Here is a 16915-nt window from a genome sequence, read left to right on the forward strand (position 1 = left end):
TAAACAGCAGATATTTGCATTAGAAGACAAATTTGACTACCGCTTTGCTCGACTGATAGAAAAGAGAAACCACGAGAGAAAACTGTTACTTCTTTATCATTACTAATATTATAAATGAGAGAGTTCGGGTAAATGGATGTTTGTTTCTAAATTACGCCAGAACGGCTGAACAGATCTGAATGAAATTTCACACAGAGATTGATTATAGTCAGCAGATTGACTTCTCTTAAACCGGGAAAATGCACTTATTCGTATATGCTAGATTTGTATTCGGCTACCACTGAATAAGAGATCAACATGTTTTTTTTATCATAGTGGTAGTTCAGGGGTCAGATGAAGTCTAGCCTAATAATATCCCACAGCTGGACACAGGCCTCCTCTCGTAGGAGAGAAGGATTACTATCTTAGTTCCACGCTGATCATACAACATTTCAGTGATAATTAAGTACCAGAGAGAAGTACAGTTTCTTTTCAAGTTTTCTTGCTCGTACTGAGAGATCCTAGTTACGTTTGTAACTTTCGGTGCCTCCCGGGAATCACACCCACGACCTCCTCGTAGGTAACCACTAAACCAGCGAGGCAATTTATCTACTGCAACCACATAGGACTGTAGCTGGAGTTGTATCAGAGTTATCGGAGGTTGAGCAGAGCTCGAAGCTTGCACTAGGAGTTGAGCCCTAGCTATCTTAAGATTCTCAACTAATATACCTAGGTGCCTAGTGATAAGGGATTCGTTTTCAATTTCGGGGGGCTGAGTTCGAATCCCAGCACGCATCTCTAACTTTTCTCTAAGTTATGTTCTCGTGGTAAATATATATATATAACGAAAAATATCGTGAGGAAACCATCCGCACTGGGTGGTGGATTGCGGCCTACACCATTACCATTGTAGTAGGATACCCGTGCCCTGTAGTGGGACGGTAATGAATTGATATGATAATGACGTTGAAGCCATAATGATGGATGGGGTATGAAAAACCTGAGCCAATTTAGAAAAGATTAAAAAAATAGTTTTTTTACAATCTGTTTGTTGTTTTCCTTGTATTTTTCCCAGAAAAGATCAGCGTTTCCTCGAAACGTTTCCGATTACATAATGTTATGGCTTACGAGTGCCCGTTTTTTTTCGCCTATTTCAACATATTTTTCAAACGGAATGTAAATATTTTTCACAGCGCGCCGATGTCCGGTTTCTGTTTTATTGCGATCGTTATCAGCATAGGTATTCCGTATTGCTACACTGATGGCATGCAGATACGATAATTATGACTTTTATATTATGTTTTAGAAGAAACTGGAATTGATAGGTAAGTTTAATGATTTACAATGACATACCTAATTACATTGTAATAACAAAAAGAACACCCTGGTATCCTGACCTGAGCGCGTTTGGAACCCTTATAGTTTTAGTTTTAAGTTTATGACTATGGTTATTGCCATTATATCACTACCATGTACCTACACATTTTTCATATAATGTACCTGCTAAGGGACTAAGAGTAAGACAGTTAAGATTAACAATTATTTATCTGTGGAGTAATATTCTCGATGGTGTGGGTGGGCGTTGAGAATGTGGATATTTTGGGCCATTATCGCACCCACGCCTCACTATTGGCAGAAAAATGTTACTAAAATACATCGTCGCAATTCACAACTCTGTCTTACACCGACGGCCGATCCGACCTGACATTGCTCCTACATGTACGACCTCAGACCGCTTGATATAGCCATCAATGAAACCATCAAGTCCGTCTACCACTGCATTGGCTAGAAAAGCCATTAAAACTAAAATAATGCTTCCCAGTATTATAAATGTAAACGAAAAAGCTATGGCTACTACTTCATAATACATACACATATGTAGGTATATATATGTACCATAGCAGTTAGTCATTTCAGAAATTGAATTCAATTTATTTATTTGCATATAAAGTTAGACGGATAGGTAGAAAATGATAGGGGCCGCATTGAATTAGAAATAGTTTAATAATAATAAATTTAGTACTACGAGGTCTATAGTTAAGTATGCTAAACACTTGATAAACGACATAGTATGGTTTAGATCGTAGTCTACCACGCTGGCCAAATGCGGATTGGTAGATTCCACATGCCATTCTTCCACAGACCAGCGAGACGCCGTGAACGGTGGCATCCTTATGGTTGACATACAGGCACGAAGCGCTTTTCATTTGCGTTTCTGATACGGACTGCTAAAGTTTGGAACACTTTTCCGGATTCGGTGTTACCTGATTCATACAACTTGAATGCTTTCAAGGCAAGAGTGAATAGGAATTTTCTAGGCAAGCGCGCCCCAGCATAGACCGCATAATTGCTTTACATCAGGCATGATAGTTGTCAAGCGCAAGTCTATTAAGTATAAAAGAAAACAAAAAAACATTATGGAGAACTTTCAGGCATGCGGGATTCCTCACAATGTTTTCCTTCACCGTTTAAGCAAGTAATTTTCAACACTCATAACTTTGCCGAAGGTCTAATTGAAATTTGACAGATTTACTTTATTCCAAAGTTAAGTTTGTTGAGATGATGAGTGCTACTAAAAGATTTTGAAAGAACCTAAACTATTAATATGCCATGCAGTTCTTAACAGCGAAAAAATGTTTGCCATTTTTGAGCATATTTCTGACTAAATATTTGTCCGTCCGCTTCAGACGCTTCAGTCAAATTATCTCTACAGAACAAAATCACAAAGTTCGTTCACACGTTTCATATACTTAGCTGTTTATAAAAAATATTGGGATAAAATAAAAGAAAAATCATTATAGTGATGTGTAGGTTAATTTTTTTTTTTTTAGTAAAAATATCAAATTGAATTAATGAAAAAAATTGCAAATTACAACGTTGCATACTGTAATCGAAACTGGGCATATAACGATCTCGCTGTGATAAATAATACTAGGGTCTCAGAATTCAGAGGTATTCTGGCTGGCATATACGTAAATAATTAATGGACTGGTGTAGTACCAGGAGATTATATCTCATTAATTGCGACGGTCGATATTGTTTCCTCGTATCCAGCCAGTTGTCCCAGGGCCTTATCTCCACTTACCGTCCTCACGAGCTGGGACGTAATGGAAGATATGTGTTCTATATCGCGACGATCTCTGCCCGTTTCCGGTGGTTGCTTACAATAAAAAAATACATCACTTTTCACCTATAATAAACTATAGATAGTTATGTAAACATTACCTTAACAAAATTATAAAGAGGGTGTTTTCGTTTGTTCATATTATAGGCGGTACAATTTATATAAATATATATATATATGTTTTATATATATATATATATATAAAACATATTACATATATATTCATTTTATACATATATATTCATTTAAAGATGGTTTCCCAAATACAATTTTTGGCTTTGACTTTGACTATTATGACAAGTTACGATAGATGACAGGTAGAGAGAAAACAATGTTTAACTAATCACCAGCTATACAACTTTTATCAGTAGCTATTTTAGGAAGGTTATATAGGAAGGTATTTTAACGTTTTTTTACTACGACCCACCGCGTCGCATCGCCCTCCTATGTTTCTACTCCTAAGAATCGTAGGATTTTATAAATAGTCTATACAAACAGTATAACAAATTTTTTAAACTGCTGAAATCATATGATACTCATCAAAGAACGCTCAAATAAAAATAATCCATGTAAGTAAGTTTAATTGTTTATATATTTATATATAATCTTATTTTACAATTTACTTACAACTCAACCGCAACGGTGGAAAAAGGACCAGAAGAGTATAAAATATTTCATTAACAGTCTCTACATACATAATTGGACTTCAACGCGTGCGAAGCCGAAGTTACTATCTAGTCCCTACTCCCTACTCCCTACTACATCCCTAGTACCTATTGTAATTGCAAACGTTTATTTATTGCTTTTTGACCTGTTTTGTGTTTATGATCTGGGGAAAGGCATAGGTGTGTTTCTATTCCGGAAAAATGCATGCTATTTGTGTTTCCCCTTTCTACTTAAATTACTAAACGAATTGGTTGTGGTAAGTATCTTTTTTCTCGAGTAGGTAACTTAGAATAGTTAGTTCTTATTATCGCGAAAAACCTATAAAAATGCGACGTTGAGTTTAAGCTGTTTGTCTTTCTCTCACGCAGCCACTTTCGCATTTATAATATTCGTCGGCTACAGTACACACGGGCGAAACCGCAGTCAGAAGCTAGTATTTATAAACTTGTTGTCCAAAGCGGGCGTACGAACCGGCCGGCCGAGATACTTGGTGCGATTAAAAATCGTTACAACTTCCGTTCGGGCCGAGTCTCGGAGCGGAGGCCCAGATAAAAAAGATAAATAAAAAAAATAACATAAAGATCGATACGGCGGGACGGCGCTACCTGTTTTTTTCACCGAGCTTAGAGTTCGAGGCAATTGGGCCGTTGGTGTCGCTTGGTCAACTCATTTATTATACGCATAGTTACATTCCGCAGCTGGTTAAAAGTTACAACTCAAATTGAATTAAATTGCTTGGCAGAAAGTTATAGATCTAGAAGTTGCATAAACTTACACCGATTCATTAGGAAGAACACCAGTTGCCTGATTCAGTAGCTTTTTGCTAACGGTTCATGTTCATAAAATTATCCCCGACGTTAAGATTTTAAACTCCTGCTGCTTCTACCTTGGCTATTCCTTTATTTCACAATATTATTAAAGTACTTATCCCCTCAGATAGTATTAAATAAGAGGTTCTTACGTTAGATCCACGACGATACTTACTGTAATCCCAGATCCAGATCATTAAAGTAGATTTAGTTACTATACCTGTGCTACAGAATTAATCGGGTTATAATAGAATGTTAAAAGAATGATTGACTAACCTGTACCAGAGTACCAGACTACCACTGAGGTAGTTGATCTCAAATTTCGAATTATGTGATCTTTGTCTTTATATTTCTGCTACACAGTTAATGCGTCAATGGGATAAAAGATAAACATACTTTTCGGGCGTAAAAAACAATCAAATTAATAAGGTTGTAATCTGATGTTATACAATAACGTGGTAGTCAACAAATTTTTCTCAGCATCGCCTATCTATATTTACCTCTAATGTCGAAAACTAACAAACGCTATCAAGTGTATGTAATTACTAAACAAAACTAAACATGAGCAGCGACCCCTGTTTCCGGTCATTAGGGCCAGCTGATTAATGAGCTAATAGGTAACTTGTAAAAGAGATAATCATTATTCATTACTTGCGGCTTGCAACCTATACTGGCCGTGCTTTAAATCTTCCCAAGAGCCTCATGTAATTTCTGATGGCTGTACCTAAAACAACAATTTATTGCCTCTCTAGCTTTTTAATTTAAGTGTAGTGTATTTTATTCTGATTATTATCGCGCTGTATACGGATTATTACGTGCTATCGAATGAGACGCTATAAACGTCATTAGATATTATAATGCGTTCGTCTTAAATGACACTCGAGAAACAAATTAATGATGCCATAAATACCCTCCCATTTGCATTTAAAAGCATAAAGCTGCGAGGAAAGAGCGCTTAGCGCTGCTTGTACCGGGGGATCGGTTTAGAAAGAATTTGCATCGAATGATGTCACGTATCCGGCTGCATCTTCTAGACTGACTACGAATCGAACGGGTTCGATATTTTTACTTAATTGCAACCGGTAATAAAATAATATTAGATTGATATAAGACGTCGACGAGAGCTAAGGAGATCGGCAGCAATTTCACGAATGGTGCGCCATGATAATTAAGTGTTCGAACGCGATGGTGTGTGCGTGGGCCCGGCCGAGGGGCGCGGACGGGGCTGCGGGGCGCGGGGCGGGCGGGGGAAGGCATATCAAGTCTGGTAACTATGCGGCGTAACTCCGGTAGCAGTGCAACAGGTCTGCGCGGGGAAGCGCGGGCGCAGGCGCGGGACGGTAGGAAATCCTTTGCTCACGCGCGCACACAGATGCACGCGCAGCAGTGTGCGCCATCCGGTTCTCTTTGCGCGTGCGCACCGTATACACACACCGCGCGCATGTGTGCGTGTCTATCGAGTCGATCGATCAATGAGCTCGACATCGACTCGGACTGTTGCCTGCATGCAACTCATTGATTAACGCTATGAACGTGGAATTGTTTATTCATTCATGATGAATATTTTTATTTCAAATAAACGTTTTTGTTGCTCGCTACCTACAGGTTGACCTTTTTGAAACGGACTTGCAATATTGCTGTAGCATACGTACAGAGGCCAGTTGTATATTCTCTCTACATAGATAGGTACGTTATACGTATACAAGTCGTTTAGTCGTACTAACAGAGCATATTGCCCTAACATGAGTTGGTATACGTTTATTATCTCAAAACGTGCGGATTACAATCCGCATCTTACGTGGGAAAACAATTGCTTGCCTCGATTGTATTGACAGACGTAGGTATCATGTATATAATTTGTTCCTTAGTATCATGTGATTTCTACAGTATCAACTTTTTTAAAAATACAATACAAGTTAGCCCTTCAAGTTGAAGTTGCCCTGGTTGTACTTGTAAGTGATGATGCAGTTTAAGATGGTAGCATAACTCTGTTTAAACAGAAACGTGCTTATTTTTCAGACTGTAAATAGCTGAAGAATAAACTTATCGTTTAGACCTTAGATAAACGAAGTTTTAGGCAGAATTTTAAATTAAATTAGTTGACAGATTTATTTGTCTGCTAAAGCTTATTTGTATGATTACTCTTTTGAAATTTAGTGACTCTACGACCGGTTCGGAAAGCAGATTTTAAAGTAACTGCTCTGTTCCACCATCAAAAATTTGCAATTTTCCATTATTATTTCTAGCTCGTGAGATATGACATAACTTAACGTACTGAGGAATTAGTTTCACGGATTTCGTATATAACAACTGTCAAAACTTCATAACAATTTCACATTACCTTGTTTTCTGGTTATATATTATTTTTGTTATTATTTTGCATAATAATAATCGTCCCTTATTCTACTGAACCTCGTTGCAACGTGTAGCGTGCCGGGTGGTGCACTTTAGGGCAAACAGTACTTCTTTTAGATTCATGAAAATGGCGCAGTTGACCAACATCGATATTTTTGACGGCCAATTGGCGCAGTTTGCAGCGACCCTACTTTCTGAGCCAAAAGCCGTGGGTTCGATTCCCACTACTGTAAAATGTTTGTGTGATGAGCATGACTGTTTTTCAGTGTCTGTGTGTTTATATGTATATTCTAAGTATTTACGTATGTTATTCCTAGAAAAAAATTATCAGTCATCTTAGTACCCATAACAAAAGGTACGCTTACTTTGTGGCTTGATGTAGATGTGTTTGTTTCAAAAGTATCCTTTATTTTCGTGATTTCTTAAAGAAGTGAAAAGTTAATTTATTTGTCACAGGTCCGTGCCGGTCCCTGAGAAAAATGTAAGTATACCTATAATATTTCCACATTAAAAAACTAAATATTCTCTTTTCATTTTGCTTTTTGGCATTTAGATATGCCTAACCAGGAAGGTAGAAAGCCTCAGAAAAGCCACTATAGGGGATCTTTTAATACGAAGTCGCTTTAAAGGCAGTATTTTTAAATGTACGTTGGAAGACTAGCGTTTTCTACTAGCGTTTGACTAGCGACTTTAGTTATGTATTCTTTATTAAACAGAAACGACACAAAACATCATTATAATAAGACGATTTTATCTTTTATATTTATTTTTTAATTTTGTTACATTGAATTATTATTATAGTTATCTGGTAGGTATCATTTTATTAGGTTACACGTTTTTGATTCGCAAGTTGCGTTCATATGAATTTTATTTAATAACGGTCCGTCAACAGCGCTGACTGGAATTTAGGCTGGAAAGTTCAATTTTAGCCTGAAGTAACAGTGAAAACTCAAACATTTTTCAACGTATTGTGTAGCCCTTTTCCCTTTATTGTATTGTTTTACTTGATTTTATATTTTACTTAACAAACGTTCCATCGGAATGGTTGACTGTAGAGTGCAGATGGATTTATCTTACTTTGAAACTTATTCTGACACTTTAGCTTACCGTTCCAACTCGTAATGTGTATCTGTTGACGCTTTAATATGACGGTAAATGACGGTAATCGACGGTTTTTTTTTTTTTTTTCACTTTATATACTTAAAATTAGGGATAAATATGAAACTATGTAAATGTATGAAGAAATAAAAGGCTTTTTTTTTTTTTTTTATATGACGGTAAAATCCTAAATTACTGATAGAATTAGAAAACAAATCGATTATGAACTCTTACTAATAAACGTTGGATTTTTAAATTATAAAAATATTAATTTTGCTCACACATTGGTTACCAGACATATATGGTAGTCCTGGAACTCAGATACTTATTTAATCAAAGATTGCTTCATAATACGCGATTGGAATAATTAACTACCATTACTGATACATCGGGTGGGTATTTATTACTGTCATTTGCTTTAAAATATATCGATTCGGCATTGACGTTTGACTGACAAACACATCCCTCATCCGGTAAAGTTTAAAGTTTATAAAACAACGAACTAAAAATCAGCTCGTTGATCTAATGATTCCAAGGTCCTATTCGGTATAAGTTTATCTGATCATCAGATATAGTTGAATATAATGGCAAGAAAATACTATTTACTGCTAAGAATAGTAAATGCTCCTTCTAATATTAAAATAACATTTTAATGAGGAATTATTACTTACTACTTACTATTCCAAGTAAGCAAATGACTTCAAACGTTGCTACTGGTAACCCAAAGATAGTGAATGGACATTAAAATGTTTGTCCAACTCCTCTCGTCTCTTTTCGAACTCGTCTGATAGCACACTATGTGCAAGTAAGGTTTTAGATGACCTCCTTGGCTCATTGGTGAGCGCTGTGGTCTTATATTCGAAGATCTTGGCCGGCTAAATTTTTTTTTGTTATCACCATCTCACAGTAAAATTATTTAGCTATGAAGCTAGAGCAATTCACACCCAAGCTCCCCGGCAACGGCAGTGTGAGAAATCAATAATTTCTGAATTTTCTTTGGTTTGGTCTCGTAGGAAGTCGTGCCGCCAAGCCATGAAGCGTTTCAATTAGGGTGTATGGGTTTGAAAAACAGCCATACCAACTTAGACTGCATCATCACATGTAAGATTGCAGTTAAGGGCTAACTAGTAATAAAGATAAAAGGTGGCAGTTTTGGTAGAGGGGTACTTACTTAGCATAAACTTCTTAGCCTATAGGGTATACGGGACAGACCCTTTGCACCCCTAAGGCTAGCGACACTGTTTGTCGGTCGTATGTGGCAACACCGGTGCCGGTAGGTGCAGGTGTGGGCTCGGAATGTGCGTGTCCGCGTGTCACAGGCGCTGCGTGGGCGGCGGTTCGCCCACGGCGCCGCACCTAGCCGCCGAGCCGCCGGCGGGCATTGCGCACTGCGGCAAAACCGCCATGCTTTTTATTAGGTCGTATATACCAGGGTGCCAAGTCTGCTATTACAATAATTGTGTTCCAGTGGTCTCAGAGCTACTGCCATGCTCATTTCTGCCGCCAAGCAGTATTCCTGTGTTCTAGTCTAAAGGGCGTCGTTGCCGGTGTAATTACAGGCACAAGTCGCTTAACATTTACGGCATTTTGCAGAACTTGTTCCTTGCATGCTTTTTTTAAATTAAACTATTTTAAAAGTTCCCAGATACGATCTGCAGTGAAGGACCATAGAGTAAGAGATTTTCTAGGATGTTCAATTCAAAATAACATTTAATTATAGACAAAAATCTAGATTCATTGTCATTACGATACAGCGTTGGATGGAATCCGTTTTTGTTTGTTTTAAATGCGGAGGCGGTGATAGCCTAGAGGTTCGAACTTCTGCTTTACTTTACTAAGTTATGTACATTTTTTAATGAGCAATTAAAACACCACTTGCGGGGAACCAAAACATCGGGGAAGAAAAACATCTTTAGGAAACCTGCATGCCTGAGAGTTCTCCATAATATTCTTAAAGGCGCGTGGAGTCTATCGATCCGCACTGGTCCAGCCTGGTGGACTACGGCCTCAGCCCTTCTCAGTTTGGGAGTACACCCTGTAGTGGGTCAATAATGGGTTGATATAATGAAAAGAGGTAATGGGTGGATATCATTGTCTCGTGTCGTGCATTATAGCCCTACAGATCCATTATTTTGCGTACCACAGCGCAATGCGGTCCGCATCATGCATTGCGTTTATGCCCTTACATGATAAATCGCTAATCACTTCTCCATACAAAGCATGTTGCCACCCGTTCTATGATTATCAACGGATGCCTTCTATATATATGTATGAATCTATGGATATAATATTATGTAGAATTTATGCACCGCATTACAAGTTATGTGGGTAATAGTAGAGTGGGGGCGTTTTTTAATGAATAACCATTCTATAACCACCGTATCTACTACTTATTGAATCCTATTTTTTCATGTCCAGTTACTTTGTAACCGCTGGTTTAGCTTATACGACAAAAACAACCACAAGAAATTCACAGTATTTAAGTTTTTCTTAAATAATATTCTTGTCGATAAATGTACTTCATTTCATTGCCTATTTTGGCATTTGATACGCCTTCCTTAATATTTGAGAGGTAACATGCCAAAAAAAACATTACCCGTATGATTAGTACAGATTATTAGCGTTCTCTTATAGTTACGTAAATAATAGGGTATTTTTGGAAACAATAAAATTAGAATTCCCATGCAAAATTAGGCCTTCTTAGAGTTTATTAGCAACCACAGTTGCCAAGAACAGTTTTAATCTGTGGGAACGTAAACCGAAGAGCCGAAAAGGGTTATTTAATACCACGTTGATGGTATTATGTTCGTAGAAGAAATTGATTACACGAATACTATCACGCACGGCTACAACGAAAAAACAAACGCTGACTGTAATATTATGTTATTATAGTTTAAAGGAAATTAATATGCGCAACAAGCTATTTGATGCTTTACACCGACACCAACCGATATTGTGAAACACGTTTTATAACTTATACGTACAGTAGTCACATAATCATAAATTTTCCCAGCGCAATGGTTGTCTTTTGAGGGAAGGATCCAGGATCGATCACCGTTAGGGGCAATTTGTAATGGAGTTTATATGAATTTTCTCCGGTCTGGGGACTTCAGCTGTGGCTAGTTTTCACTCTATCGACAAAGACGTGCCACTAAGCTAAGGTAAGGTGCTGCCTAGAAAACGATGACTAACTAGTATGAGATTTATATAACAGCTATACCCCTAACGGATTAGACCATCTTAGACTACAGGTGATATTGCAGTCAAAGGCTAACTTATAGTGGATAATTGTGTTTATAGGTTTATATTTTGGTTTACTTTATATTATTTAATTTTAAGTTGACATTGCTATTTAATTTTACAATTTTGATACCATAATTTTCTGACATTTTATATAAAATGGAAAAATATATTTATAATTAAGGTGTTATAATTTGCATGCCATAGAATGGCAGATTGTAGCACGGAACTTGTTATGTTTTATTATAAGATCATATTTGTTATATGCAAATCACGCAAATAAAGATTAGAATTTGGAATTAAAAAATATTTGAAGTTTTAGATTCCTGTGGGTTTTGACCTATGATGTATGTATTTGATGTATGAGCCTAGAAAAATCAGAATATTCAAAATGGCAGTGTTTTGCCAAAATTATGAGAATATTAAAACATGACATAAAAAATGGATCCTAAATACAGTAATAACTAGTTAGGAGTCACATATTCACCCACACTAAGGGCAAGTTAGGACCTTTTACCTTTATGTATTCAAATATTTGTGGGTCATAGTAAACCTTGTTTTTATATTTAAAAATAAATATTTTGTAATGTGTAAACGTGATGTGACTTCACTACAAATATTCGGTTTCATTATTTTTTTTCAGTTACTTTATATGATAACTGATATATTCAATAGGAACTTGTAATTATAATCATTTCTCCAAACAGAGTGTTATAGTGATAATATTAAACACTATCTGTACATGCTGGAATAGAAAATTGAACATGTACATGGTGCAAATCGCCGTGTGGTGACGGAAGATTAGAATACAGTTGTTCTTTCGGCGGGAGTCGTACGAGGCGAGAACGGGCAGCGGTGTCCTCTGTACACCACAAAACAGACGCGGCGGTGTCCGCAGGGCAGGGTTGGTGATCGCAGTTAATGATAGTAGTGACTACCATCAACTGCATTGGTGGTGATTAGCCCTCCTCTTGAGAGAGGACTTTAGTCCAGAAGTGGACTGTTATACGACTTTTGATGATGATGGTGAAAATTATTTATTTATTTATTTACATAAAGTTTACAAAAAAAATACTTGTAGCTAGCATCAGAAAACCACCCAGGTTTGTAATATATGCTAAAAGAATATTAAGTCTAGGTACGTTAACTACAGAACATTATTGCCAATTTATACACAACATGTTGTGTATAAAAATGATCGTAAGTGACTTAAAAAGAAGGACTTCAGTTTTTTCTTAATATTACGAGGATTAATATTGTCTCGTACATCAGTGGGTAATTCATTAAATAATTATGATTATGATATTGATTGTAATTTCAGAAAGTTGCTGAAAAACTGAAACTTGAGATTTTTTGTCAATAATATGGTGTAAAATTTACTGAGATACCCACTCATGTTTTTATTCCATCTTGGGAATACTTAACTACTCGTAGCGCACTAAAAGAAAGTGATTCAGAAACTGAAGAACACTAATAGATGGCCTTTCACTTTTGTATGATTCGTGGGATAAATCTAAAAATATGATTGTGTGATTTTAAATAAACACGTAAAAGTTCTAGTAACTATCAAATTGATTGTAGTAGTGAGGCGCTTCTTTGCCTTAATTTGTGACCAACTCTATGTTATTATGAATTTCGGAAATATTATGATTTTATTGGGTCGGCTGCGCCTTTATTTTATGAAAGATTTTAAACGAATTTCAGGAATAACATTATTATGGACAGAAGCTTCGATGCAGTGCCTAAATTTAGTGTAAGATTTTTATAGAATACGGAGGTGCCGCTAAACCCCCTTAATTTGTTTTACTGACTCTATATGAATTACAGGAATGTTAATATGAATTACAGGAATGTTAATATGATTTTGACGGAGCCTATTCTGCTATTTGGCAACTTATTTTGTGAAAGTTTCAATGGATTACAGTCAGTGGCTTGCATAGGGGGTATGCACGGGGTATGCAGATGATATTAAATGAAGAAAATCTCCAGTACGAGTTATAAAACACTTAGGGATAGGCTTTGTAAGAGTTATAAAAAACCTACCCTTAAGTGTTTATAACTCGTACTGGAGATTTTCTTCATTTTATATCATCTGCATACCCTGTGCATACCCTCTATGCACGCCACTGATTACAGTTCGATTCCCGGCAGGGGTATTATGAGAACTTCATACTTCTAAATTTTTCGCTGGTGGGAGGCCTCTGCGGTGTCAGTAGGGTAGGTACTGACAAAATTCAAAAAAATCAAAAAAATCAGAATTCATTTATTTTAAGTAGCACTTTATAAGCACTTTTGAAACGTCAGGTATGTATGTTTGTAGTGTCTCTACCAACGGTTCGGAGAGCAGATTCTACCGAGAAGAGCAGGCAAGAAGAAATAAATAAATACACTAAGACAATACACACATCGCCAATTAGCCCCAAATAAAGCGTAGCTTGTGTTATTTGTACTAAGATGACTGATGAATATTTATATGAATAATATACGTAAATACTTAGAATAAACAAACACCCAGACACTGAAAAACATTAATGCTCATCACACTAACATTTTCCAGTTATGGGAATCGAACCCACGGCCTTGGACTCAGAAAGCAGGGTCGCTGAAAACTGCGCCAATCGGTCGTCAAGAAACTCAGTAGTTGCTCTTTTCCAACATGAACATTTACAATCATCAAAGAAGCGATTGAGCGCTCCGGTACGATATCGTGTATAAAAACCGATTAGGGGTATGGGTTTAATATAACTGCCATACCCCTAACAGATTAGCCCGTAACCATCTTAGAGTGGTTCATCAATTACCAGCAGGTGAGATTGCTGTCAAGGGTTTACTTCTAGTGAAAGAACATGATATTGGATTAGGCGTCGTGGCGTCGCGTCGTCTTGATGATGGACAGCTAATAGTCGTGTTTTGCAAGCAATTAAAATAACTTTGTAAGTAGGTAAATAGCCCCATCCGTATTAAAGCCAAATAAATTTCAATCTTGTTTCGTTTTAGCTTCTTGTGTGCACAGTGGTACATCCTGTACGCGCGCGTCACTTGCTTGGAATTTTCTAATCACTTCTGCATAAGATTTTGTCGTGGGTATTTTTCGTGAGAGAAAGGAGCGCTTTTAGATTTTGACACTGTAATAAAATCGTTCGATGTAATAATACAAAACTGGCCTGGTTGGATTTCTGAGCCTTCATATGAGGCCCATATTTGGCGACCACGTTTGCGTTCCGTACGCAGGCACTGAAGGTTTTTGGACGAATAGATGTCAAGAAGTTTCTCAAGCGCTGTCCATCCAAGTTGGATTCGGCGGTTCACCTCTTTCTTGAAATTGGATCTACGTAACTGGATCGTGTGTCCTAGGTATATGTACTCGTTTAAGATTTCGAGTGCAGAATTCCCAATTATCACTGGGTGGAACATGAACGTTACCAATAATTATTTTCATCTTTTTTTTAATATGACTATTCCTTTTTTCCTAGATTCTATGCTTTCTGAACTTATATTTCAAAGCGGAGAGATAATAGTTCTGAATAATAAAATGACTTTTTATGATTTTTTAGGATTAAAATTCCTGCAAACCATATTGGAGCGGCGTAGTCGGCCTTAGCTCTAAATCCCAATGAGATTGGAGGCCTGTACCCAAGACCTCCATTAAGACTAGCGCAGCGGTGAGCTCTGCAGTTTTTAGTTGGAGGTTGGAGGTTGGAGGTTGGTACCGGGTTCGATTCCTGGAAGGATTTTTATTTTCTGAATTTTCTCTGATCTGGTCTGGTGGGAATCAGCGGCCGCGGCATGATACCACCCTACCGACAAAGGCGTGCCGCTAAGCGACTTAGCGTTCCGATTTCACGTGAAAACCGATTAGGAGTAAATATGGGTTAAATATAACGGCCATACCCCCTACCTGGTTAGCCAACTACCAGTGACGTGCATAGAGGGTATGCAGATGATATAAAATGAAGAAAATCTCCAGTACGTGTTATAAAAAACTTAAGTATAGGCATTGTAAGAGTTATAAAAAACACCTACTGGAGAATTTCTTCATTTTATATCAACTGTATACCCTGTACCCTCTTTGCACGCCACTGTCTTAAACTGCGTCATCCCTCATGAGATTGCAGTCAATGGCTAGCTTGAAGTGGAATAAAGAAAAAACAAATAACATGTTAGTTCAGTTTTTTCTACATCCTCCATTATTGGTGATGGTATTTAAACATTCCCGCCGGCATTTCGTTCTGACATCGTTTTGGATGTCAGCATTGAGTGTGTGATTGTTGTTGGGGCATTCGGGTCGGTGATTGAGGTGGCTTCCTGCGCTTGCGGCTTGTGTCGTAAACGCGACACAGCTAAGAAATTGAGCGGAGAAAGGTATACTCGCCTAAGCGAAGCGAATTTGACCTCTATTCACTTTTGTAAGGGAATGAGACAATTTTACACCGTTGAGTTTATCTTTTGTTATATGGTAAACGTTTTTGACGCTGATTGGAGCAGTGGGCAGCGACCCTTTCTGTGTCCAAGGCTGCGGCTTCGATTCCCCACAACTGGAAAATGTTTGTGTAATGCACATGTATATGTTTTAATGCCATGGTGTTTATCTGTATAATATAAGTATTTATGTATATCATTCATAATAATATTCATCAGACATCTTAAAACCCATAACACTAGATACCGCTTTTGGGCTGGATGGCGATGTGTGTATTGTCGTAGTATACTTACTTGTTTATGTTCTCAACGAGACGCACATCCTGCAAAATGCCTCCCTGTGTCTATCAATCTGACACGTAGGTTTTAAGCTTAATGTGTATATGGTTACATCGGCAACGTATTATAGACATAAATACAGTAATGTCGTTTTACAATGCATTAGTGATCAGCAATGTGATGGAAGTACTTCACTACTAAAAGTATTTCCCCGGATGAGCTCTGTCACGAAAAGCTCCACTACCTTCTTATAATGCAGTCGAAATTCGCCATAAGTTCGATTAATGCTTAGTTGTACTTTATTGAAAGGATGCCAGTTATTGCCAGATAGGTGATCTGCTCCATATGAGGACTTTTTGTCATGATTGAGACCAGATTTTACTGGTGTCCAGGCAGCATCCCTAGAAATCTTCGAGTCACTTGTGAACCAACAATAAATTCAAATTCAAATTCAAAATTTCTTTATTCATGTAGGCCTATCACAGGCACTTATGAAGCGTTCATACATATATGTTTACATAATTGTAAGGGGATGGTGAAACTTTGTTCGCCAACTTAAACCGAAAGCTACGAAGGTTCCCAACGCGCCCTGGTCCAAGAAAAGCCCACAATAAACTTAGCCGGGTAATTTATTTTTGTTATCACCACAGTAAAAATATATAGAGAGGTATCTTAGTTCTGCTTCACTTATTCTACCCTCACTTTGTAAGATGTAGTTCTCGTCTTACCTGGACGTACATGGGCTAGTCAGCTATGAAAAAAGCTGGTTTCCACCTCAACACATAGAGCTTATACTAATTAAGTTTTGTAATTTTTACTCTATCCTTCCATTCTTCTCTTTGTAGGCAGTCCATATTTATATTATAAATGCGAAAGTGTCTTTTTTTGCTTGTGCTTTTTTTTAGAAAACCTTCCCAAAGCGGGCGAAGTAGCTGGCAACAGCTAG

At 37.3% G+C, this 16915-nt stretch overlaps 1 protein-coding gene across 4 annotated transcripts in view; it reads left to right on the forward strand.

Moving 5' to 3' along the window:
* LOC120624073 (protein sprouty) overlaps nucleotides 1-16915 on the forward strand; it is a 62134-nt gene that overhangs the window by 26077 nt on the left and 19142 nt on the right. For all 4 annotated transcript variants that reach the window (XM_039890404.1, XM_039890405.1, XM_039890408.1 and 1 more), the window contains exon 3: nucleotides 7390-7414. The gene's annotated coding sequence lies outside the window, so the exon portion shown is untranslated. The remainder of the gene's footprint in view (nucleotides 1-7389; nucleotides 7415-16915) is intronic.

The sequence above is a fragment of the Pararge aegeria genome, chromosome 5 (genome assembly GCF_905163445.1).
Source record: "Pararge aegeria chromosome 5, ilParAegt1.1, whole genome shotgun sequence".
Classification (NCBI taxonomy): Eukaryota; Metazoa; Arthropoda; class Insecta; order Lepidoptera; family Nymphalidae; genus Pararge; species Pararge aegeria.